This window comes from Lithobates pipiens, unplaced genomic scaffold (assembly GCF_037356315.1).
Source record: "Lithobates pipiens isolate NorthernLeopardFrog02 unplaced genomic scaffold, aLitPip1_a1.2 Scaffold_23, whole genome shotgun sequence".
NCBI classification, from domain to species: Eukaryota; Metazoa; Chordata; class Amphibia; order Anura; family Ranidae; genus Lithobates; species Lithobates pipiens.
This window is the reverse complement of record NW_027507785.1, coordinates 147387726-147415501: the sequence shown is the minus strand read 5'-3', so window position 1 is coordinate 147415501 and position 27776 is coordinate 147387726. Positions and strand designations below refer to the sequence as shown.

General features: G+C 45.2%; 1 long non-coding RNA gene across 1 annotated transcript; it reads left to right on the top strand.

Moving 5' to 3' along the window:
* LOC143927946 (uncharacterized) lies at positions 1-26874 on the top strand. Its single transcript, XR_013262353.1, has 4 exons — positions 1-222; positions 2805-2911; positions 19564-19688; positions 19774-26874. It is a non-coding gene; the product is annotated as an uncharacterized LOC143927946 (long non-coding RNA).
* The last annotated feature ends 902 nt before the right edge of the window (positions 26875-27776 follow it).

Here is a 27776-nt window from a genome sequence, read left to right as displayed (position 1 = left end):
AAAAAAAATCGCAAATAACATATGATATGCATAAACAAAAGGTAAACATTCTTTTTTTTTTTTGCAGGGAACTCACTTCAAATTCTCTCAGGTAAAGCCCACTAGCTTTCATTCCTCATGGTTTATAAGTCACAATCCAAAGAGGTAAATCAAAAGGTTTGGCGATTGGTATACACGCCTCTATTCCAGTCTCTGATGTGCAAGACCTGATTGACCCTGTGGGTAGGTACTTCTTCGTTTAAATGTTACATTTTTGATCAGCTATTTACACTAGTTAGTTTCATAGTTAGTTAGGTTGAATAAAGACACCAGGCCATCCAGTTCAACCTGAGTGAGTGTCTACAATTTTGCCTATCCCTGTACACTGCACACTCACATCAGTCCCTACCCTCAAGGAGCCAACAAAAGCTAATATATACGCACCAAATCAAGGACAAGCTACTGTTGACCTCAGTCTTAGGGAAACTTAGGGACTTTCAGGAAGGAGTTCTAGTTTTGGGAGGTGATTTAAATTTAACTTTGGAGTATGCTATGGACACCTCAATGGGTCTCTTATGTTAGTTTAAATAGGTTGAAGTGGATGTTTCATTCTTCCCAGTTAGTAGATGTTTGGGGTGTTTTATACCCTCTGAATAAAGATTTTATGTGTTACTCTACTACTCTATAATACATACAGCAGGATAGATTATTTCTTAGTCTCCCATCGCCTTTTGGATTGGGAACCGCGGTCCGAGACATGTATACAAAAGTGGTCAGATCATTTTCCACTATACTTCTCAGTGAAGGTTCCTACTACTATGAAACCTAAACTTACGTGGAGATAAATGAGAATCTATTAAATTACTCTTTGACAGCGGGGGGGCCATAGTGGAGACAATTTCTGCTTTTTTCAATGATCATAAAGATGATACAACAGCTCTGCCAATAAAGGGGAAGAATGAAATTGCGTGCTGATGGCAATATTAATTTTACATGGTACACGATTGAAGAAAGAAGGGGGCGCGGCGACCGAGCTCTAAGATGGCCACTTGATCTAGGAGCTCCGCTCGGCTGCCGGAGAAACACTTCCCCACCGGAGCACGCAGAGCCTCCACGGACTCACAAATAGCATCGCTACACCGTCGAACGATCCGGGAATGACATGGTGCAGGAAAAACCCGCCGCGACCTAACAAAATGCTGGATTTCTTCACGCAAAAATCCTGTGTGATCCAGCAAAATGGCGGCGGTAGCAGCGGCTTTCACACACAGAGGTTGGAGGATAGAGCCACTCACCACACGAACTGGCACAGCGGAACCCATATGTGGACCTCCGAAGCCCACACAGGCAGCGGATCCTCCTCAGGCACTTCAAGTCCATCCACGAGAAGCCCAGCCAAATCTAAGCCGCAGATGGCATCTCCTGACAGGCCGCATTACATGCCGGACATGGAGGTAAGCAGGCCGCAGAACATCCTGCATACAACACCACTGAATGACCCCGTAGCAGACTTCCCCACAGCAGATAGGCCTATTTCTGATACCATGTTAAAAGAAATTCTTCTCTCACTCAAATCCTCTCTGCAAATTGAAATGGTGAGAGAGATCACACAGTGCTACAAAGAAGTGCAGGCCTTAGGAGTCAGAGTGGACCAAAATGAACACCAGATGGACACCTATGCTTCCACCTACAATACTATGGTTGATGCTCATGTGGCACAGGGAGAGGACATAACCTGGCTGAAGGACAAGGCCACTGACCTTGAGGACAGAAGTAGGAGGAACAGTATAAAAATGACAGGGGTCCCAGAGACAGTCCCTGCCACACAACTCCTACAACATGCTCACGCCTTATTCTCCACTTTAGTCCCTGAGCTGACTGCACAGGACCTCATAATAGACAGGATCCACAGAATTCCCAAACCATCATTCATCCTGGAAGGCACTCCAGGAGATATTCTTCTGAGGGTCCACTTCTACCATATAAAAGAGAATCATTCAGACAGTGCACAAACAAGATTCTATCCCTCCACAGTACTCCGATATCCTCTTGCTACCAGACCGCTCCAGGCACACCCTGTAAAGACGCCGCAACCTGGCGACAATCACAAAAGCACTCCATAACACACAAATGGAAGTATCCTGTAATATTAATCATCACCCATAATGGTGCCACGAAAACCATCACCACACTGGAAGAAGGGATAACAACTCTACGCCAATGGGGGATACTATCCAACCAAAACATAACGTCTGCCTCTTCCTCTCAACCGATGACACTTCAATCCGAATGGCAGGTAGTGTCGCACAAACGTGCCAACAAAAATCACACCGGTGGTAACTCATGACGGGTGGCACAGTGGTGTAGTGGTTAGCACTCTCACCTAGCAGTAAAAAGGGTCACTGGTTCGAATCCCAACCACGACACTACCTGCCTGGAGTTTGCATGTTCTCCTTGTGCCTGCGTTGGTTTCCTCCAGGTGCTCTGGCTTCCTCCCACGCTCCAAAGACATGCAGGTAGGTTAATTGGCTTCTGTCCAAAATTGGCCGTAGTATATGAATGGGGTCCTTGGATTGTGGACTCCTTGAGGGTAGGGACCGATGTGAGTGTGCAAGGGATAGGGAAAATTGTAGACACTCACTCAGGATGGACTGTTGTCTTTATTCAACCTTTCTAACTATGTAACTGTCTGAAAAATGACCACATGCTTCTCCGGTTAAGGGAGTGTACTATTTAATCTCCTATCGCCCTGATACAATACGCAGCACTGTTCTTTTCATCTTTTATTTCCTTTGTTCCTTTTGCTTTTTCTCCTTTGTACACAGTCACTCCAACCGCATGAAAATGTCACCAGATGCTGAGACCAGCTTCCAAGGAACCTTCCCATCATCATCGTCTCCTTAGAAATCCACCGCAAGAATCAATGGACATAGTGAGTACCTATCCTACACTACCAGAAATCACACCCCCCAAAGCCACAGATGACTATCAAGTGTTTATCTATTAACGCAAGAGGCCTGAACCATCCAGCCAAACAATTCTCAATGTAGAGAGAGGCCCTCAAACATAGAACTGACATTCTCTGTGTTCAAGAGACTCACTTCCAAACGCAAAAAAAGCCAAAATGCTTGCACAGAGAATACCCCCACGTATTCTTGGCATGCACGCCTAACAGTAAAAAAGGAGGTGTGACGCTGGCAATAAGGAGCTCCTTATCATTTCAACTCAAAGACAAATGTATTGATGAAGGAGGCAGGTACCTTATAATCACTGGAGACATCAACTCTAGACCATACACGATAGCCACAGTGTATACCCCAACCAACCACCAGATACACTTTTTACAAAAAGTTCTCCAAAAAATCTAATCTTTACAATATGGCAACATCATACTCGGAGAGGACTTCAACTGCACACTCCTCATTCCTCTCCTCCCTCTCACTCCTTCCTCCCACTCCTCCTCCCTCACCTCTCCCCCACACTCCTCCTCCTTCCCCTCATCCTCTCCTAACACCCCTCTCCTAACACCTCATCTCCCCCACACTCCTCATCCCTCTCCTCCTCCCTCCCAATCCTCCCCCCTCTCCTCCTCCTCTCCCCTTCCTCTCCTAGAACCTATCCTCCCCTTTTTCCTCCCCCACACTCCTTATCCCTCTCCTCCTTCCTCCCAATCTTTCCCCTCTCCTCCTCCTCCCCTTATCCTCCTACCCCCTCTCCTCCACTTCTCCTCTCCCCGTCTTCCCCCACTTCTCCTCCCCTCTGCCCCCCTCTCTTCCTCTTCTCTCGCCTCCTCCTCCTCCCTCCTCCTCCTCCTCCTCCTTTCACCCCCTCCTCCTTTCCTAAAACCCCTCACTCCTCCTCCTTCTCTCCCCTCCTCCTCTCCTAAAACCCCTCACTCCTCCTCCTCCTCCTTCTCTCCCCTCCTCCTCTCCTAAAACTCCTCACTCCTCCTCCTCCTCCTCCTCCTTCTCTCCTCTCCTCCTCTCCTAAAACCCCTTACTCCTCCTCCCTCTCCTCCTCCGACTCTCCCCTTACACCCCTTCCTCCCTCTCCTCCCCTCCCCTCCTTCTCCTCCTCCTCCTTCCCCCGTCCACCCCACCCCTCTCCTCCTCCTCCCTCTCCTGAGAGAGCAACCACCAGGGATACCCACCAGTCGTACCAGCCAGAAGTTCCTACCCACAGAACAGCCATCTGCAGCCACCTGCCATAGCCGCTGCAGGTGGGGTTGGAGGTAGAGCCAGGGGGCGGCAAAATGAGGTTTCGCCTAGGGTGTCAAAAATCCTTGCACCAGCCCTATGCATAATATAACTGGGTACCTCTCAGGGGATCAGGAAGGAATTTTTTCCCCTGCTTTAGCAAATTGGATCACGCTCTGCTGCGGTTTTTTGCCTTCCTCTGGATCAACTGTGGGTATAGAATTGGGTATATGGGATTGTATGATATTATTATTTTTATTTTTTTTGTGGTTGAACTAGATGGACTTGTGTCTTTTTTCAACCTGACTAACCATGTAATCATGTAGATCCAGATATGGATACCACTACACTGAAACCTAACAGACCTAGAACCCTTCAAAGCCTACATAACCAGGATCTGTTCAATGCATGGATATGCTTCCATGCCAATGAAAGGGACTACCCCTTTTTTTTTTTTTATACCAGGCATTGCACATACTCCTGCATCGACATGTTTCTGGTGGATCAATGGCTCCTACAACGAGTATGCTCTACTCAGATACACAACATAACTTGGTCTAACCATGCCGCAATCTTATTGTCGATGCAGCACAAAATTGTTACAAGAACCCCATACAGTCCCTGTGATCTCTCAGCATCTCCGAGATTTCTTTCAAATTATTCACACACCTACAATAGATCCATTCACACTATGGAACTCCCATAAGGCCTACACAAGGGGCATACTCATACAAATAGGATCTCAAGAAAAGAAGCGATATTCCACCAAATTAAACGCCCTCTTATCAAACATATGCAACATTGAACACCAAAACAAAACTGCACCAACAGTGGCTATATCGGCCCCACTTTATAAACTCAGAGAATCCCTGCGAGAACATCTATCACAAAAATTTGATAAACACCTTCATAGTTTCATAGTTTCATAGTTAGTTAGGTTGAATAAAGACACCAGTCCATCCAGTTCAACCTGAGTGAGTGTCTACAATTGTCCCTATCCCTATACATTGCACACTCATGTCGGTCCCAACCCTCAAGAAGCCCACAATCCAAGGTCCCCATTCATACACTAGGGCCAATTTTGGACAGAAGCCAATTAACCTACCTGCATGTCTTTGGATGGTGGGAGGAAACCGGAGTACCCGGAGAAAACCCACGCAGGCACAGGGAGAACATGCAAACTCCAGGCAGGTAGTGTCGTGGTTGGGATTTGAACCAGCGACCCTTCTTACTGCTAGGTGAGAGTGCTAACCACTACACCACTGTGCTGCCTACTGACCTTAAAAAAACTACAGCTAAAGTCATATGCTAATGCAAACAGAGCAGGGAAATATCTTTTTTTTTTACTTTATTTCTTTATTAAGATATTTATTTTGTTTACAAAATACATCAAAATTAAACATCCCCTCAGTCCCCCCCCCCTCCCTCACATCCCCTTATCAGATAAAAAAAAAGAATGGTTCATATCTTGGGTGGCCTAAGAGGGGATTGGTATCATGAGGGCCATCCTAGCTGATGTTCCATGTAATCTAGATTCCCACTCTATCACACTTCCCTCTCATCCCCATTCTCGCACACTTCCACCCTCTTCATTTGCCCTCTTACTTTAATTCCTATTGGGTCACTTTTCATCGTTAAAATATTTTTTCCACACTATTATTATTCACATATCAATCCCTCTGGCTTCCCACCAAGGTTTCCCCATCTTGTCCTATTTCTTTAAAGTCCCTTGTTTTATATATAACGCTTTCCTCTTTAAGAATTACCACATTCATGCTATTTCTCCATTCTCTACCGGACGGAGGCGACACCAACAACCATCTTAGGGCAATCAGTTTCCTTGCCTGAAATAGGCATCTCAGAACCGCCATCTGGCTGCTGCCTGGGTTTCCAACTCCTTTAACTAATCCCAGGAGACAATAATTCGCCTCCATCCTGGTGGAGGTTCCAAACACCCGATCAATGGTTCCTGTCACCTCCGTCCAGTAGCGGATAAACTTCGGGCATCTCCAAAAACATGTGAATCATGTCTCCCTCCATGTCCCCGCACCGGGGGCAGCTTGCGTCCGGCCGTCGGTCAAATTGAAGAGGTTTACGAGGAGTATATTAAGTTCTATATAATAAGAACAGATGTGACATCCTCTGAGAGGGAGAGAGTGATACCAACGGAGCCAGTTCAAGAATTCGATTCCATTGTATTTCGGAGATATCAAGGTGTAAAAAATACTGCGCTATGAACAAATGTACTCTACCCAGCTGCCAACACTACTGAAGACTACACAGTAACATACAAAAATTAAAACAAAAAAGTGTGGCGCTTAGGTGGCAACAAACCACATGTACCAGTAAGGCACTAATTCAAGCAAAGAAAATTACATACACTTCAAAACAAGAAGAGAATATGTGTAAATTCTGTTATATATCAAGAGATCTTACTCCCAAGGTAAAGAGTGCATGAACCTCATGCACACAAAAGGTTAAAGTAAATAAAATTAATTATACATATACAGTCCATCAAGTGAACGTCTAACAGTCCTTGAAATGTGTAATATCAATCAATTCCAAACTTGAGGTGACGTAAAAGAGGTGAAATTCAACTTCTGATGTATAGAATAATACCACCACCACCGTGATAAGGAAGGGGAGAGGAGGCTTACCAAATGACGTGGACTCGGAGGAAGGCTTACGCCTCTCGAATCATATGGGCCTATAGGTTAGAAAACCAGACAATCATACATCTAGTGTGTAATCTCCAGCAAGTCTTCAGGTCGTGAAATCATCCGTAGCGATCCTCCTATAGTGCTCATCCCACGAAAATAGGGGGCTCAGGTATCAAAGACCATGGAAGTAGAAAACTAGCATAGCGTGATACCGTTTTAACATCCAATTTATTAAAAATAATACAAAAATTACACTCACATTTGGTTCAATCGAAATAACACGATCAGAAAGTAGCGATGTCTGTAAGGGGGTCCACCCGACGCTTTTCAACTAAACAATTGTCCTCTGGGGGTCACACCCCAGAGGACGACTGTGGGAGCGCTACTCCTCCTTCCTGTTTTTGTAACTGCAAAGTACTCAATCGAATTCTTGCCGACCCACCCTTCCAAATCAGTTCCCTGAACACCATGTCTATCTTTTGAAACCACATTTTATATAACCAAATTGGGGAGTTATGCAATACATAGAGAAGCTGCGGCATCCATATCATTTTAATTAAATTACAGCGACCTGCCACAGATAATGGCGGGCGTTTCCACACTTTTGTCTTCCTCCTAAATTTATTCAGTAACGGGATTATATTATCTGCTGTGTACTGTTGAAGGTCTCTGGATACGTTTATTCCTAGGTATTTAAATTTACTTACTATTTGGATCTGTGTCACCTCCTCAGGCAAGGGGCTTCCCAGAGGATCTACTGGCAGAAGGCTAGATTTTTCCCAATTTATCTTAAGTCCGGAAATTTGTCCAAATTTGTTAATAATGTCCATAGCTTTCTGAAGGCAATCCTTTATATCGCCAAGGAATAACAGTAGGTCATCCGCGTATAATGCTACTTTTTCTTCCAAGTCTCCCCTTCTAAGACCTTTCACCTGAGCAGAAGACCGCAGGGCAATGGCCAGAGGTTCAATTGCAAGGGCAAAGAGGAGAGGTGACAAGGGACACCCTTGTCTTGTCCCCCTCCCCAGTCTAAATTTATCAGACTTTTCATTATTCACCTTTACTCTGGCTTCTGGTGCCCTATAAAGCATTTTTACCCATTTCATGAAACCCGGTCCAAATTGGGCCGTCTCCATAACTCTCCAGAGATACTGCCACTCAAGACTATCGAAAGCCTTGACGGCATCTAAAGACAAAATAGCCCTCTCTCCACTCTCATCCGTAGGGACCTGAAGATTCAAGTACCGTATATACTCGAGTATAAGCCGAGATTTTCAGCCTCTTTTTTGAGGCTGAAAGTGCCCCCCTCGGCTTATACTCGAGTCATCGCCGTCTGTCTGCCCGAACAGCGTGTCGAGCAGACAGACAGCGGCCATTCTAACTTTCAAAAGCCGCGCCTCCCTGTCTGTGATAGGCGGAACACAATTTCCCAGCAGTCTGTGTTCCGCCTATCACGGACATCCGCTCATCCTCATACTACGGACGAGGATAAGAGGATGTCCGTGATAGGCGGAACACAGACTGCTGGGAAATTGTGTTCCGCCTATCACAGACAGGGAGGCGCGGCATTTGAACAGGGGAATGGGCGCCGACGAAGAGCGGTGATCCTGGGACGGGACCGGACGGAGGCTCGGCTCGGGACGGGACGGGACCGGACGGAGTCTCGGGACGGGACGGGACCGGACGGAGTCTCGGGACGGGACGGGACCGGACGGAGGCTCGGGACGGGACGGGACCGGACGGAGGCTCGGGACGGGACGGGACCGGACGGAGGCTCGGGACCGGACGGAGGCTCGGGACACAGGTAGGCTGGACACACAAGGCCACACACACACACACACACACACACACACACACACACACACACACACACACACACACACGGATGGACACACACACACACACACACACATGGATGGACACACACACACACACACACATGGATGGACACACACACACACAGGGATGGATGGATGGACACACACACACACAGGGATGGATGGATGGATGGACACACACACACACAGGGATGGATGGATGGATGGACACACACACACAGGGATGGACAGGCATATCTCACCCTCGGCTTATACACGAGTCAATAGGTTTCCCAGTTTTTTGGGGGTAAATTGGGGGCCTCGGCTTATACTCGGGTCGGCCTATACTCGAGTATATACGGTATACCCTCCTTATATTTGTGCTAGTAGTTCTTCCGGGTATAAAACCTGATTGATCAGGGTGGATGAGTTTCAATATAACCTTGTTCACCTTAGCCGCCAAGACTTTTACCAGTATTTTTATGTCAGTGTTTAATAAAGTGATAGACCTATATGAGGCAGGATCAAGTGGGTCTTTACCCTCCCTGTGTATGGTGATTATGGTGGATTCCATCATCGATGAGGGGAGCTCTCCCCTCATTAATGACCAATTCAATACCCTCAACAGCTCGGGAAGCAATACCTTCTCATACTGCCGATATATATCTCAGTCGAGAGTCCGTCTGGGCCCGGGGATTTCTGTTGTGCCATCTCAATAGTGACCTTTTGTATTTCCTCTATCGTTATAGGTCTATCTAACTCAGTTCTATCTGTCTCATCAAGACAGGGGAAATTCAGATCCCTGAGAAAGCTGTCCATTTCATCCCCCATTTCCTCCTGTTGTGATCTATACAAGTTCTCATAATATTCTTTAAACTTGCCCACTATTTCTGGAGTATATGAGGATACCCTTCCATCTCCTATAGTTATCGTGTGTATAAAGGATGGGGTGGAGTTCACCCTGACTAATTGTGCCAGCATACGTGCCGCACTTTCCCCCTCTCCAAAGGCAAATTGTTTCTGGAAGAGATGTTTATTCTCTATTTTTCTAAGGGTCATTAATCGATAATTTTGTTGTTCCTCTATCCATTTCCTAAGTCTATCCGGTGTTGGGCCATTGATATACTGTTCCTCTGCTGTAGTTACCCTCTCCCCTATCAGTCTCTCCCACTCCTTAGTCTGTTTTTTAATTTTTGAGATTTGTTGGATCATTATGCCTCTTAAGAAAGCCTTCAGAGTGTCCCATGCTATTCCTTCTGAGGCAGTACCTCTATTCAAATCGAGAAACTCCCCCATTGATGCCAATATCTCGTTCGGATCCTCCATCAGTTCGATCCAAAATGGGTTTATCCTCCACTCCCCAGGATAGTTACGCTCGCCCAGCTCTAGTGATATTGTCACTGGGGAATGGTCCGACAGACCCCTTGGTCTGTAGTTCACACTCTTTATGATAGACATCATTTCGTCATTTCCCAGCACTAGGCCGATCCTGGAGAGTGTCGAATGTGTGGGGGGATGGGGGGGGATATCCGTGACACCACCCGTTAGTGTCCCCGGGGGGAACCTATCTAGTCTCCGGTCCATTACCACATTGAAGTCCCCCGTTACTATCACCAGGACTTTCGGCTTATCCACAACAAACTTGGCAAGCTCACAAAGGATCGAAACGTTAAAGGGTGGAGGGAGGTACACATTTCTTAATACACGGACTCTGTTCTCAATCTTACAGAATAAAAAATAAATCTCCCATATTCATCCACCTTAGCCTGCATACAAGAGAAAGCCACCCCTGATCTAACAAATATACTCACCCCCCTACAATAGGAGGTGTGTACTGAATGGAACTGTGTACTGTAATCTCTCCATCTCAATTGGGAAATTGTCAGGTCACCTTGAGGCGAGGTGACAGGTGCACGCCGTAGGGATCAGGAGTGCACCGCAAGGTTGTGGACCCTACGGCTGACTGCTGCAGACGGGGGACAGATCCCACTGGGGTTAGAGCGTAAGATTCCCTGGGGCGCGGAGTCTAAGAGCCAGCAGGTGTTCACCAGCGCCTCCAGTGGTGAGGATGGTCCCCCAGCTCACACCCACAGTAGGCAAAAGGAGGTTAGGGATGGTGAGGGACAAAGCCAAGGTCGGGCCACAAGCAGACAAGAATAGTTTGGTACACGCCAAAAGGTCAGGATCACAGGCAAACAGGGATAGTCAAGACACGCCAAAGTCAGTAACGGAAAACAGAAGCAGAGCACACGGCAGGAAACAGGAAGCTAACACACAAAGGAATACACAATGGTTGATCAGCACTGATGGCCTGCAGTGCACAGGTTAATATAGGGCTCCCTGATAGGGCCTGGGGGGGAGCCATGCTTAGAGGAGAGGTTATAAAAACCACCAGGTGGAAGTGGCTGGGCTCTTAGGCTGAAGACATGAGGGGAGGTAAGCAAACACAGGAAGATCACTGCATAACCATGACAGGAATAGAGATTTTAGTAAGATGTGTCTCCTGCAAACAAAGGATAGCCACCTCGTATGTCTTTGCAATCAGGAGAACTGCTGCTTTCTTCTCTGTATCTCCCATTCCCCGGACATTCCATGAGCACAAAATTTATTTTTTAATCTGGGTGCGCATAACCAAAGTTTAATTTTTTTAGTGAATCTAACCAGTGCCTTTTCAAATTTAGTTTTCACGTATCATTTTTTGTGACTCCATAGTCTCTCTTCTCATACCTGTAACTTAAATCGAACAAACTTTTGTGCCAGACCCACCACTCATTCCATCCCATACATCCGTACCTCCTCTCATGCCTATAATTGTGTTCACACAGTCTTTTGTACCAAACAACCCACTTGTTCCATCTCATACACCTATGCACACCATTCACCTGCCCACTGGGCCTATTTTGGGGCTTCCTAATGTGACCTTTGCATTCATCTAGCAATTTAAGTGTTATCAACTTTAAACTTGTGTTCTCACACTCTTCCCTCCCTATCCCCCCCCCCCCCCAGAAAACCATACAGCCCACATTTAATAAAATAAACAAACAGGACAAGACAAATGTAGCAAAACAGACAACACAAATAGAGAACTCTTCGCTCCACCCCTTAGAAACATGGGGTGGTATGCTCGTTGTTCCCTCACCCTTTCCACCGCCAACACCCTCCTCTCTCCCTAAATTATTCAACAGTGTAGTGGTTTGTGTCTTAAACAAAATCATATTGCTAATAAAAGTCCAGGGCAATATAGTCAGATTGGTCTACAGTCTCCCACTATAGGTTACTATCCAGTTCTCCACTCCCTCCGGGGTATCGAAAAACACAGTCCCCCCCGGGGGGGGGGGGGGGGGGCGTTTATACGTAGTCTTGCCGGGTATAGCAGTACATAGTTAAATTTTAATCGTTGCAATTTACGTTTGACTTCTCCAAACTTAGCCCTTCTTTTTTGCAGATCAGGTGAGAAATCTGGGTACAGAAGAATATTACCCATTTCTCTGGCTTTATTTAGTATAATTACTTTATCTTTATAGTAAAGCAGTTTTACCAATAAGGGTCTTGGAAGGGCTCCTGATTTGGGAGGTCTAGAGGGGACCCTATGAACTCTTTCCAGCACAGAAAGGGGTGAGAAGGACTGTTCTCCAAATAAGTCTTTAAACCATTTTTCCAAAAATGTAGTGGGATCTGTACCCTCACTACGTTCTGGGAGTCCCACTATCCTCACGTTCTTCCTTCGCATCCTGTTCTCCATTTCGTCGACCTTTATCTGGTAGTTAGCCATCTGTTCCCTTATAGTCCTTATCTCCCGTTTAGGAGAGTTCAAGTCGTCTAATAGGCTGACCCTCCCCTCCAGGGTGGTAGTCCTTACGCATACTTTTTGCATGTCATGCCTAATGAGGGACATGTCTTCCTGAATAGTTTGAAGCTGGGCAGCCATTTCATTTATGGAAGTTTTTCAAGAGTTAATTGCGTTCAGTACTTCCCTCAATGATGGTTCTGCTTCCCCCAGAGCTACCATTTTAGTTGGTTATAATGACCGCGTTTGAGCATCCTCCATACTCTCCCCCAAAGGGTTTCCTGCAGGGGGATTCACTGCCTTCACAGGAGTTACCTGTCCATGTCCCTGACTCTTTCTTGTGGTGGGAGCAGAGGCCCCGGTCTGTGGTTTGGACAACATGCTAAATTCTCGACCGTTTTTAGGGGAGCTCTGCTCAGAAAGTCGACCTTGTGCGTGTGCAAATTTCCCCAGTTTAGCTGCTGCTGCCTGGCTTACTTTTGTGGTGCGCTGCAATGGCATAATAACATATAGTCGGGTGGCTTAATTACCAAAAAATATTTATCTCAATCCCCCTTTTTCCCCTCCTCCACTGTCCCCTAAAGCCTGCCACCTAAATAGCGTAATACGCTGGACCAATAAGCAAAAAATAAAAAATAAATAAATTCCAAGGTGGAAAGGGGAGAAAAGCGATCCACCACAGTTCAAGAGGATTACTCTTCACAGTCCAGTTTCCAAAATCTACGCCGGGAGATAGTGGGGGGAGGAGTAAAATGGAGTGCTCTATCTCTACACGGCTCTTTTCTCAGCATGCGATTTGTTAGATGTACTGAGAATAGGGTGGAAATTATATACAATAAGTCCGCTAAGTCCAGGGTAATAGAGGGAGACAATGCTCACATGTTGGATTTACTAAGTTTGGTATATATAACCTGTGGCGTATATATGGCAAGATTAGCAATAGGAAATACAGCTGAGGGGTTACCTTAAAAAGTCTCTCAAGCTTAAGCGTTTGGATATGAAACACCAGTAATGCAATGTGCTACCTGTACACTAAGATAACAGACTGGATCAGGTTTTGGTGCTATATATTTTTAGCATATCATCCTTAAAGCTACCAACTGCGTCCGCTTGTCTTCCACTTTGGCTCAGATCCAATTTGCATGGCTGATAAGCAGGAAATAGTGGTAATGAAAGGAAAAAAAAGACAAAAAAAAACAAAAAAACTGGCTTTTGCCTCTCATCCAGTGCTGCAGGGGTTAATCCTCCAAGCCTCTGCTCTCTACATACATTTAAACTGCAGTTAGATCTGTCCCATCATCCAGCTCCTTATCACACACTGTTTCTTGAGGATATCACACTAAATAATAAAGGTTTGCTCCCTTAGTGTGTCAGCAGCTCAGCGCTGTTAGCATATCAATGATAAACACAGTCCAGGCTGGCAGTGTGCAAGAGAAAAAAAGAAAAAAAGTCAGAGAAAGCAGAGAATGGGGGAGAAAAAGAAAATAGGGGTTTCACCTGCATTCAGCGCACATGGGATGATCCTCAGACACGGTTCACTGCTCTTAGCTCTGTGTCTGGCATACACGCTGTGGCTGCTGGAACTAGTCTCCTCGTAGTACTCTGACCTGCAAGGGAGGAAGAGATCTCTCATCATAAGCACAGCTTGTCCAGGCTAGTGGGATTGTGTTGGGGAGAGGAGCATTTAGGAAATATTTTTAGCACAGGCTGATGCCTCTCACACATCCCCTGCTAGCTTCCATATCCCCATCAGCCTCTCAGGTGTCTCAGGTGTGTGGGGCAGAGGGAGGGAGAACCGTCCTCTCACATCCACCTCCGGTCACGCCCCATTGTCCCATCGTCGGCTTTCCTGCTTGCCTTACCCGGGAATATCGCAGAAACTGCGAGAGGTAGTCAGGAGATATCGACTTTGATACATTGTTGTTACATGACCTTTTATTTTGAATTACATTGTAAGGCCGTGTACACACGGGCGGACTGTTCGCCCAACTTTGTCCGCTGAACAGTGTTTCAGCGGACAGTCCGCTCGTGTGTGGGCTTCAGCGGACAGTTTCAGCGGACAGTCTGACGAACAAAGTTTTTCGGAATTTCCGTAAGACTGTCCGCTGAAACTTGGTTTGAGCGGACAGTCCGCTCGTGTGTAGGCTTGTTCGACAAACTAAGTCTCGCGCATGCTCAGAAAGAATTTACACGGCGAAGGTTGCATTGCAGTGTATTGGACTTCGAATTTCTCGTTCCGTCGTACGTGCCGTTCACGTCATCGCGCAAGTTTTCAGCGGACTGTTCGTTCGTCGTGTGTGGTCAAGTCCGTTCATGCTAATTTTGAACGGACTGTTTGTCAAACTGTTTGACGAACCTAGTTGGGCGGACAGTCCGCCCGTGTGTACGCGGCCTAAGTGTGCAATCTTAAGCAAACCTATAATAAATACATTTTAGTACTGGATTACGATATGTGTATCTTTGTTCTCTGCCTGTTACGAGCAAACATCTAGATGGATTACATGCAGAGAGCTGACAACACCCATTGCAAGTCAAGTGTATAACTCAGTATCTTCTGATGGAGTGTATGCAGTGAGCAGACATCATCCATTGACAAATAGGCATGTAACCCAGTATAATCTGGTAAATGTATTTCCCAGGGGGATTGTGACAAGTGTAGTGTGGAGGAGGCGATTGTTTTGAATTATTATCTGCAACATTTTCTGTGATGGACAATCCTACATTTACATCTGCCTCATTTTATATAAAGTGGACTTCATACTTATTTAACAATTTTAGTGAACTTTAAAAAAATCCTAAAATGTTTGGATTATTTTAGCTCTGCTATTGTTATGGTATTGTTGCTGTGACATATTTCTGCCTTAGTGTTTTATTATCATAGTAGCTGCTTTTTGTTATTTTAAAGTAACAACTTTCCATGAACGCTGAGGGAGAGATACCAACTGAGTGTTGAATTATTTTTCATTTTTCTGCCAAGTTTAATTTTCAACTTCCTTAAATAGACCAAGCAGTCCACAAAAGTGAAAGTTAGTGGATTGTAAATACTTTTTAAAGGCATTGTACACTTTTATAGTTATATAGGTATTTATTTAGTCAGGTTGAAGAAAGACACTAGTCCATCTAGTTTTGGGGTAGGCAACGTTAGAGTGGTGGAAGTTTACCTGATCAACATGGGAGAAATCAAAGATCACTGGGCACAACACGCTCTTTTTGCGAGCTAACCTAGCAAGGCCATTAAAAAGTAAGGCAGTTTTGACGAAAACTTGGGGCCAATTCACTCCAGGATCACACAGTAATGCAGCACACACTCCTGTGCATTTCCCACATTTTTCCCCTGTGGTGCATTTTGACAGCCCACTTATTTGAATGGGCTGCAAATTACACTGGAATGGAATTAGACGCTGCCCGTGTCTTCCGGGTCCCCTGGAAGACGTCAGTTGTGACGAAACGGCGTAGGGAGGAGTGACGTGCTGACGTCACCGCGTACTGCACTGGACCCGGAAGACACGGGCAGCGTCTAATTGAGTCGGCCAGCTTGTTTGTTTCATCTTGAGCGTGTACGAGAAAGAATATATGTGTAAGTGCAATCTTATTTTAAATAAATCATTGTGTGTACGAATTACACTATGGAGGCATTTTTGTTTTCCGCATGGGGGAGGAACATTGCCTAGAACATTTCTGTGTCATCTGTGACGTTTCTATGAGAGCCGTTCTTGAGAGCCTGAAAGTGAACTCCTGCCTGTGAAAGGATTACATGCCTGTGTAGATCTCCCTAAAAAGAGATCATAAAATCTGGTAAGCGACAGTGTGTGCAGAGGTGGAGGATTTCTCGCTTGGAACGGGTCACTACTTTCCAGGTGTACATTTTTCATGTGATGTCACGAGGAATAGACTAATAAAGATATAAGCATATTTGGAGGACTCTTTTTTCATTTATTATTTTTTTCACCTGTCTGATTGGACGCTTTGAGAATTTGTGCATATAGTTATTTCACAAATATTGATCACTTTGGGGATTGTGTCATTTCACCGATTGATCCCAATTATTCATATTTGTATATCAATGTTTTTGTGTGATTAGTCATGTAAGAAACACTTTTTCAGCGCAGCTAATAGGTTTGGAATGGCATGGTACTGTGGGTATCTCACATAATTTAGCTGCAGCAGTTAAGTGAGTGTTTATCACCTTTAGGACAGCGCAGTATGATATTTTCACAATTTTAACATACGATCTCCCAATTACCCTCTTAGGAGCTAAAATACCTATGCTGCCTACAAAGAACCTCCTAGCAGGGGTATTAAACAATATCCAAGATATGTTTACAGGAACAACTCCCAAGTCTCCTGAACAAATAATGGCCACATACCACCTACACGATAAACTACTATTCTCTTACCTATGCATTTCCCACTTCCCAAGGACTTAAATTCAGTTTGCCCTCTACAGCATGGCTGTTCTACATGAGAAAGCCTCCCCTTGCTAAGGGTATATCATTATTTTATAACCTCATTCAAAATAAACACCCTTTTCATAAGACAACGGCCATTAGGAAGTGGGAAAGTGGTCTAAATACTACATTCTCAAATGAACAGTGGAAACACGCCTTTAAAACGATATACATAACTTCACACTGTATAAATCACTAGGAAATGACACTTAAAATCACCAACGGATGGCACTATATGCCTTATAGACTTGCTACCTTCTTTACAGAAGCGTCCATGTGCTGGAGACCGTGCGGACAAATAGGCAATTTATTACACATACTATGGGAATGCCCGAGCATAACCAGTCTTTGGAATGACACCTTTAGAATTATCTCCTCAACTATAGGGATTTTAACAACACCAGCCCTAGCAATCCTAAATATTGGGATAGAGAAATTTCCACCTGATCGTAGAGCGACCACCACACACATATTATTATCAACCCTGCAATCTTATCTTTCGTAACTGGAAAAACACCACAGCCATCAACACATCTGAGGTGATCACTCTGGTCAATAGAAATCGAACCTTTGAACGCCCATTGGCTATCAACTCCTTGTCATGTAAAACATTCGACAAACACTGGGAAACCTGGAGTAAATTATATAAAATTGCCTAAAAACGACACTGTACTATGTATAATTTGATCAATCGGCATTATAATTGAAGTTAAACTAACACAAATATACATGTGATTTTGTAACAATGCAAATTTACTTTTCAGAACTGTGTACAAAGGTTATTTATTTGACATACTACATGCTTGTTCAATTTGAAAATTCAATAAAAAATATTGAAACAAAAAAAAGGTGAACTGCCCCTAAACACCCCTCTGTTAGCCTTTTTTTGTCGATATATACATAGGCATTTACTGGTCTTAAGACCCCTTTCACACCGGGGCATTTTGCAGGAGCTATAGCTTTAGAAATAGCGCCTGCAATCCGCCCTAAAAAAGCTGCACCATTGTTTGTAGTGTGAAAGCCCGAGGGCTTTCACACTACATCGGTGCGCTGGCAGGACGTCAGAGAAAAGTCCTGCCAGCAGCTTCTTTGGAGGCTCCTCCACCGCTGCTCCCCATTGAAATCAATGGGGCAGCGCTGTAATACCGCCGGCAAAACGCCGCTATTGCGGCGTATTGCCGGCAGTTTTAACCGTTTCTCGGCCGCTAGCGGGGGTAAAAGCGCCCCGCTAGGGGCCGAAATGCGCCGCAAATCCGGTGGTAAAACACAGCTAAAAATAGCGGCGTTTTACCGCCGACACTATGGGCGGTGTGGTGTGAAAGGGGTCTTAGGGGCAAAATTCTGAACGCAATATCACGTTCAAGAGAGGAGCGTTTGGGCAGAAAAAAAATGCCTAATGTACCTAAACATATGTTAATGCATCTAAACACATCTAGACACAAGGTGCAATCAGCGCTTGAGCATTTGTTCATATTGATAGCTAGAATACATTATTATTCTAGCCAGTCAACTAAATAAACCACAAAATACTTGATAAGCCTTAACGCGTCTAATCATGTTTTAAAAATGAGGCTTTAGGCGCATTTTAAACGCTGCTTTTCTATCAGGAGAAAGGCATTTAGAAGAGCCTAGTGTGCATGAGGCCTAAGTTCTGCAAAACAGTTCTAGTGGTTATACTGTCATTATTTGTATGTATTGTTTTATTGCCATATTTTATGAATCTGAGAAATAAATTGGATCTTTGTGAAATGAATTCCGGACCACTTTCTCAGAACATTGCTGTAATGGAACATAAAATAACAGCAGATAATAAATATTATTATTGAACTTAAAAAAAAAAAAAAAAAAAAGAAAAGAAAGAAGTCCTCTACTATGGCCTCCTTGCTGGAAGAGATCCATGAACTTGAATTGAAACATAAACAAAACTTAGAGGCCTTTACCTTTTAAATCTCTTCAACAAAAGAGATCCGAATTGTATTCACTACTTGATCAGGACTTTTTGAAACATAAGGAATGCACGCAACATGTTTTTTATGAATATGGAAATAAGTGTAGTAAAGCTCTTTGCACGCTCAATTTCTAAGAACCAGCCCAGATGTTACATTCCTAAGGTTTATTGCCCTTAGCAGGGCCTTGTATGTGCTACTGAACAAATAGCTTCCACTTTTCATGATTACTGTTCTTCATTATATCATTTAAACGATTCAATCATATCAACACCAGATAGATTCAGTTACCCCCAACTTTATGATTACAGCCATAGCACCAGCTAGCCCAGTGTGTCTGAGGAGAAGGCAAAGAGTCTTCTGAATCCTTTCTCATTGGCAGAAGTTACTCAGGTCATCAAATCCTTGAAACCAGGTAAAAGTCAGGGGCCTGATGGATTTTCAGGTATTTTTTATAAGCAATTTGGATATATTCTTAATCCAGTCCTGTGTAATCTTGTAATCTGTGTAGGACACCAGCACACCCAGTGGATACTATAGGGGTGTCTCCATCTGTCAAACTTGCACAAAACAGGTAAGTATTCCAGCTTTAGAAAGTCTTTAAAATAATGTTTTCAACTTTGAACTGCCAAAAAAGAAAATTGTACGACACTTCCAAGCAATGTTTCATATTCCTATTTCTGCCCTCAAATATCAGTGTGCCAAGTATTCCTTTTTTACATTCTCATAGGGGAGAGAAAACTCAGGACATCTGAGGACACCAGGGACCCCACAGCTCCCAAAGAAGGGAAAATCCCAAAAGCACAAGCAGAGAAGGAGAGGTTGTTGAAATTGGCGAAATTAGCACCATAACAGGTGAGTGTCTGAGACCACAGCTTCAGGTAATAGATGTATGCCTGCATTTTTATAATACATGGTATGTTTTTTGGTTTATTTTTAGGTGATGTGGATGTTGTGGAAGAAGAATCGCATTTTACCAGACAAAGTGCCCAGATACTCATCGGGGATACAATGGGGTGCAATTGCAATTTAGATAATCTCAAGAAAAACATCAATGAGGTTCAACAAAAAAATGAAGAACATCATTGATGTTTTAGGGAGAATCTGAAACACACAAAACTAGCTAGGATCGATTTTTATATTTTAAAAAATAGTTTTATATTTTGACAAAAGCCAAATTTGGAAGATGCACTGTCGGGGCTGGATTAGCCCTTACTTCTCTGGGCTGGCTGCTCAGCTGTCGGCTATTTGCCAGCTCTCATTTCTCTCCACAGTCACCAAGCTGTTCCTGATCCTGCTCGTCTGACCTGCCTACTTAAAGCTGTCCAAGTCACTTCATCTCTGCCTTTGCCTTGGTCACATCACAAGTAACCATCTCCTGTGGTTCTGTTTAAACACAGAAGGATCCCTGACTTCTGGCCTGGCTGATTACCCGATCTGGTTATTGGACTCTGGACTGGCTGACTACTCGATCCGGTTACTGGACTCTGGCTTTGACTATGCTTACTCTATTTACCTTTTTTATTTTTTATTAATAAACAAGTGTGAGTTAATTGTACTTCTGTCTCGGTCTGATTCATGGTTTCTGACAGTAGGCGAAGGCCACGAATTCAGAAGATACAGTCAATCCACTTGTTGGTAATATTTTTTCCAGATTGGATGAGCAAGATCACCACATGGATCAGTTTACCATACCGTTACAAAACGCTCCTGAGTCGCACGGCTCACCTGGAATCCCCCACTGTGGCTGCTCCGGTACAACCTGAGTTGCAGGCTGTCCCTGCTGCTACGCCAATCTCTGTGCAGGCACCTGCCTCAAGTATTACCTGTCACGTACCTTACAGCGGAGTCAGACTGCTGGGGGTGGCCTCTTGCACGGTTCTGTTCTCAACACCCCTGGAAGTGGGGACAGGGAGTGTTGAGACAGCGAAAGGGTGCAGGTGCCTGCGGATTTGAAGATGAAGGCTTGAAGACCCTGGATCCTCACGGAGGAAGAGGTGTAGACTGGTTACTGGAGGTATTCAGTGGAAGCCAAGCAGGTATGAGGAAAACACTGCACGTCAGGAACAAGCAACTGGCTGGCAATAAGGTACAGGAACGGAAGGCAGATACGTAGTCAAGGACGAGCAGGGGTCTGGTAACGTGCTGGAAGTGAGGTACAAAATTCAGGAAGCAAGCCGAAGTAGGAAGTTTAAACCGAGGTCAGTTATAATCCAGGAAGTAGTAAGCAGGGATGATCCAAAAGAATAGTCGAGCAAGCCGGGTAATCAGGAACAAGGTCACAGGTACAAACAACGATCAGGTATTTCAGGGACAAGCTGAAGATGATCCAGCACTGGTATCAGGTCAGAATCCTGTTTATATATTGTGAGATGTGCCAGGATTGGTGGACGTGGTCGTGCGTGCGTGAGTACACACATACGTTTGGTTGGCGCGAGTGCGTCCACGTGTTCGTATTGGCGTGAGCATGCGTCCGTTCGTTCCGGAACTCATTCGCCTTTGATGGGAACACTGCGCATGGCCCTTGGAACAAAAATAAACCGCTGCTACACGGGGACGGACATTCACATGGTGAGTTCCCTGACCGTGCCCCCCCTTAAGGGCAGCCTCCAGATGCCTCTTCCAACCAAACCTTGGGAACGATGAAAGGCCCGTATGAGCCTCTGGGCATGGAGGTTTGCTTCGGGCTCCCAGGAATTCTCTTCAGGACCAAAGCCTTTCCATTTGATTAAATATTGGTTTTGTCCTTGTCGTTTCCTGTAATCCAAAATGGCTTTGATCTAGAACTCCTCCTCCCCATCTACCATCACAGCTTCTGGAGGGCCTATCTCATGATCTGGAAAGGAATTGGGTACATAAGGTTTAAGTAAAGAAGCATGGAACAGAGGATGGATCATGAATGAGTCTGGAAGTTCAAGTTCATAGGCCACTGGATTGATTTTCTTCTTAATTGGGAAAGGCCCCAAATATCTGGGTCCCAATTTTTTAGAGGGACATGCCAGTTTCAGGTTCGCAGTTAAAAACCATGCACGATCACGGCCTTTAAGTCCAATTCCCCCATTCTCTTCTTGTTGAAGAATCTTTTATTGTCCTCCTGTGCCTTGGAAATGGTTTCCTTAAGTACCTGATTGTTGGTAACAAAGAAATTTAGCCTATCCTGGACAGCTGGTACATGAGAATCCAGTATAAATGTTTGCAGAAAAGAAGGATGAAAACCGTAATTAGAAAAGAATGGTGACTAATTTGTGGCAGAGTGAGTAGAATTATTGAATGAAAATTCCGCCAGAGGTAGTAATGAGGCCCAATCTTCCTGGGAAAAGGAAGTGAAACAACGTAAGTACTGCTCCAACGTTTGGTTAATACGTTCTGTCTGCCCGTTATTTTGGGGATGATAGGCTGAGGAAAAATTTTGTCTAATACCTAGTGCTTCACACAACGACTTCCAGAATTTTGATGTGAATTGAACTCCACGGTCAGAAACAATATCACTGGGAATTCCATGAAGCCTAACAACTTCTCTAATGAATATTCTGGCTGTCTCAGTTGCATTTTCGAAAAACGATCCACCACTACAATGATAGAAGAGAACCCTTCAGATGGAGGGAGTTCAACAATAAAATCCATTGCGATTTTATCCCATGGTCTTTCATGAATAGGTAGCGGTCTCAACAGTCCCCATGCTTTATTTTTGCTATTTTTATTTCTGAGGCAGGTTGGACAAGAGTTGACATAGTCCCTACAGTCCTTTGTAAGATTTGGCCACCAGAAGTGTCTTTGAACTAGATTCATAGTCTTGTGACCCCCAAAGTGACCTGCCAGGGGATAGTCATGACAGACCTGTAGGACAGAAGTGAGGAGATCTTGAGGGATGAAAAGTTTATCTCTCTGCCAGAAGAGTCCATCCTTCTCTTGGAGGTTTGTATCTGGGGAGACTGATGTTCCTCGGGAGGACTGACAAACCTGTGATAAGAAACTAGGTTGGGTTAGTAAGAAATTCCCAGCTTGCAGGATAGTGTCCGGAGGAGATGAAACTTCAGTGTCTGTGAACATGCGGGATAACGCATCAGGTTTACTGTTTTTGGATCCTGGTCTGTAAGTTATATGGAAATTAAAACGAGAAAAGAAAAGAGCCTATCTCGCTTGCCGGGGCCTGAGGCGTTTGGCCGTTCTGAGATACTCTAAATTTTTATGATCTGTGAAGATCAATATTGGGTGTGTTGCCCCTTCCAGGAGATACCGCCATTCTTCTAAGGCTGATTTTATTGCCAGAAAGTCCAAATGGCATGTCCAGGTACTCAAAGTGGCCAAAGCGTGTCCGGAAAGCCGCTTTCCACTCATCCCCCTTACGGATTCTGATCAAATTATAGGCCCCTCATAAATCCAGCTTTGTAAATATTCTTGCCGACCAAAGTCTCTGGAATGATTCCGGGATCAATGGAAGGGGATAGCGATTTTTAATTGTTACTTTGTTCAAATCCCTGTAGTCCACATATGGGCGGATAGAATGATCCTTCTTCTCGACGAAGAATATTCCGGCACCAGCTGGAGAAGAGGAGTGTCGGATGAATCCCTTCTTGAGATTCTCGTTGATATATTCTTTAATGACCAGAAGTTCAGGTTCCGATAAGGGAAAGATCCTTCCGAAAGGAATTTCAGCTCCTGGCAATAATTAAATTGGGCAATCATAAAACCGATGAGGAGGAAGAGTGTCAGCCTTTTGTTTGTCAAAAACGTCTAAGAAACTATGATATGTAGCTGGGACCAGTCTTTGGGTCTCAGATGTAGGCCCTGAGCAGGCAATGACTGGGACCAAATGGTGGGAGATCTTATGGCAGTTCTGGAGGCAGCAAGCAGACTGAAAAACCACCTCCCCAGTCACCCAGTTTATTTGGGGATTATGGGCTTGTAGCCAGGGCATTCCCAGAATGATTGGAAATAGTGGCAAGGAAATAACATCCAGGCGGAGTAGTTCTTGATGATCGGGTAATATGTTGGCTGATAATAGTTGAGTCTCATGGGTAATGGGGCAAGATCTGATGTTTGATCCATCCGCTAGCCGTATATGGAAAGTTGGCGTTGCTTGGGCATCAATGGTATTTTGTGTTGAAGAACGAGAGCATGATCGATGAAGCAGCTACAGGCGCCAGAATCAACTATAGCTTGGACCTGGAGTGTTCCTTCTGGAAGCTGTAAGGAAATGGGAACAGTGATGTGAATAGATTTTGTCAAAGGCAATGCATTGGGTTCATGAGGTCAAGGATTGAATTTATGGGTCTTGTTTGGGCACGTATTTGCATAATGACCAGCTTCTCCACAATAGAGACAGAGATTGTTCTGGCGTCAGCGCTGCTTTTCATCCGTAGATAACGGTGAACGAAGCAAGCCTATTTGCATTGGCTCTGGGGCTTCAGAGGTGGTAGCAGGTACATGAGACATAGGAATGGGAGGATGATCCGGGACCTTAGGCAACATTAATGTGGGACGAATTTGGCTGATTCTCTCAGATCTCTGCTCCCTTAGGTGACAATCTATTTGAATTGATACTTGGATTAGGTCCTACAAAGAACTGGGAACTCCGACACGGGCCAACTCATCTTTTAGAGCCTCGGAAAGTCCAATGCAGAACTGGTAAAGGAGGGCGGCGGCGTTCCACTGAGTATCAGAACTCCACCGCCTGAAGTCCATTACGTAGTCCTCTATGGGTCTGCGACACTGCTGGAGAGCATGGAGACTGGCCTTTGCAGGTATGGCACGCTGAGGGTCATCGTACTACTTAGCCATTTCATTCAAAAAAGAGTCCATAGTATCTAACAGAGGGCTGGCCTGTTCCAATAAGCGGTGAGCCCAGGTTTAGGGTTCCCCCTGAAGTAAGGAAACGATGAATCACACCTTTGTGCTTTCCAGGGAGAAGGTACAAGGCTGTAGCAGAAAATATAACTTGCAAGCATTCCTGAAGGCACGGAATGGACTGCGATCTCCGGAAAACCTCTCTGGAGTAGGAACTCAAGGCTCTGGGGGTGGCACCACCACTGCAGGTGCAGATGCTGAAGTTGCCAGACCGGAGGACCGGGATGCTGTGGCCCCTTGGGAAGCAGCTGTGCTTGGTGTCAATGACTCCACTCTCTGCTCAAGTTGGTGATAACCATCTTGCAGGCCCTGGACTGCTTGGGTAAGGGTGTAGATCTGTTGTCACAAGGCTTCCAAAAGGTGAGGCCCCCCTGTTGGACTCCATTATGGCTGGATCGTACTGTCATGTACCTTACAGCGGAGTCAGACTACTGGGGGTGGCTTCTTGCACGGTTCTGGTCTCAACACCTCTGGAAGTGGGGACAGGGAGTGTTGAGGCAGCGAAAGGGTGCAGGTGCCTGCGGATTTGAAGATGAAGGCTTGAAGACACTGGATCCTCATGGAGGAAGAGGTGTAGACTGGTCACCGGAGGTATTCAGTGGAAGCCAAGCAGGTATGAGGAAAACACTGCACGTCAGGAACAAGCAAGGTTGGCAACTGGCTGGCAATGAGGTACAGGAACGGAAGGCAGATACGTAATCAAGGATGAGCAGGGGTCTGGTAACGTGCTGGCAGCAAGGTACAAAAATCTGGAAGCAAGCCGAAGTAGGAAGTCCAAGCCGAGGTCAGTAATAATCCAGGTAGTAAGCAGTGATGATCCAAAAGAATAGTCGAGCAAACCGGGTAATCAGGAACAAGGTCACGGTTACAAACAACGATCAGGTATCTCAGGGACAAGCTGAAGATGATCCAGCACTGGTATCAGGTCAGGATCCTGTTTATATATGGTGAGATGTGGCAGGATTGGTGGACACGGTCATGCGTGAGTACGCACATACGTTCGGTTGGCACGAGTGTGTCCACGTGTTCGTATTGGCGTGAGCGTGCGTCTGTCCGTTACGGAACTCATTCGCCTTTGACGGACGGGGACACCGCGCATGGCCATTGGAACAAAAATAAACCGCTGCTACACAGGGATGGACATTCACACGGTGAGTTCCCTGACAATTACCTCTATAAGAGATATGTCTGGTTCCACTCCGCTTCCCCAGCGATTTGGGGGCGATCCAGTTCAATGCAGAGGGTTTCTCAACCAGGTTGAGATTTACTTTGAAATGCTGCCCCAGGCGTTTCCCACGGACAGAAGCAAAGTAGGTTTTGTGATATCTTTGCTTTCTGAGAGAGCCTTGGCCTGAGCAAACCTTCTATGGAAGATGCAAAAACCTATTGTCTTGAGTTACCCTGACTTTGTGGCCTCCTTTAAAAGGGTATTTGATGTTCCTGCACGCTTTGCTTCTGCTGCCAAGTGCCTCATATCCATCAAACAGAGTACGAGAACTGTTGCCGACTACGCCATCCGTACTCTGGCAGCAGAGGTTGCTTGGAACAATGAGGCCCTCGTAGCTGCTTTTTCTCATAGTCTCTCGAATTCCATCAAGGATGAGATAGCAGCCTGAGATATACCCACTGAGCTGGAGAGCTTGATCTTGTTTGCCATCCTTATTGACTCCAGACTCAGAGAAAGATCTTCTTTGAAGGAGCACTTGCGGAAGCCTCCTGTACGTTTGCCTCCGAGCTTTGCAGTCCCACCCATGCCTCCCTCACCTCCCATGCCTCCTGGTACCAAGTCGTTCAGTGAAGATGAACCCATGCACTTGGGCTTCACGCATCTCTCTGCGGATGAGAGAGCCTTTAGGAGGAGAGAGAGATTGTGCCATTATTGTGGCCAGGCATGTCACTTTTTGAAGTCTTGTCCTACCCATCCAGGGAACGCCCAAACCTTGAGGTCCTGTCATGGACAGACCTTAGGTGGTGTTGTTTTGTCAAAACAAAAGAAAACACACCACGCTAATTCAAACATAAACTAGTGAAAAGAAAAGTGAAAAAACTATAAAATATTCTGTGAGGAACACAGCCCAGCTGCTAGCATACAAACAAACCAAGTCCACATAACATAAATACAATAAATGCTGCGCTAAAAGGCACCTATTTGAATAGGTGAAAGAAATAAGTGATGTGTATAAATAACAATATGAACGAGTGAATACAAAAGTTCATGAAGTGTTTGAGAACAGTCCCAAAAAATGATTCACTCTGGTGCGTCTCAGGCTGAATTACAAGTCCGCAGATGACATTCAGGGTGAATTATCCTACCAAGTTCTCCGCCCTTGGCGACTCTTGGAACTCAATTGTAAGCAAGTAGAAGAAATAGGTACCCTTACCAGATGAGTTGGACACATCCACCTTATAGTAGTGTGTCTTGCGAGCTTATGGGGGAGGCTCCAGCCACACACTCCAGTACACCGACCCGATATGTTGTCCTCTCAGGGTTCCTCGTGGTCTACAGATAGGAAAGGTGAGTGGGATTTCCGTGCCAAACGCTGCGATCAAACTTGATGCCAGATGTCCCGCAAAGGTTCACCATAAAGGAAATAGAGCATAAAATACGCTTCGCATGGTGAAATACAACCAATGATGGTTTATTGAAAAAAAATTTGCGATGAACAAAATTAAAATTATAAAATCACGTGATACATAAAAAATAGCAATGTGGGGAGCAGATAACTGCTGGCCCTACGCGTTTCGACCTCAAAGTCTTCAACAGGGGCATAACCTGACTCCCCCACATTGCTGCAATATATAGACTGAATACTCAATTAGAAAACAAAGGCTCATGGGAAAACACCACCCCCACAGTTAACCCCATGTATGCTCACACCGTGTTAAGAACGCAAACACACAGGGCTCTAAACGCTTCTCAGCATACTCAAACTCCGTGCCCCCAGTCACAGCACAACGCACAGTACCTGTCGTTGGTATAACACTCCTACATGACCAGCTACAGGCTCAGATGTATTCAAATTATCACACTTCCTGCGTTCCAACTGAAACCGGAAGCAGGAAGTGTGTTGGTGTGTTTATGTAATGACGCCGGTA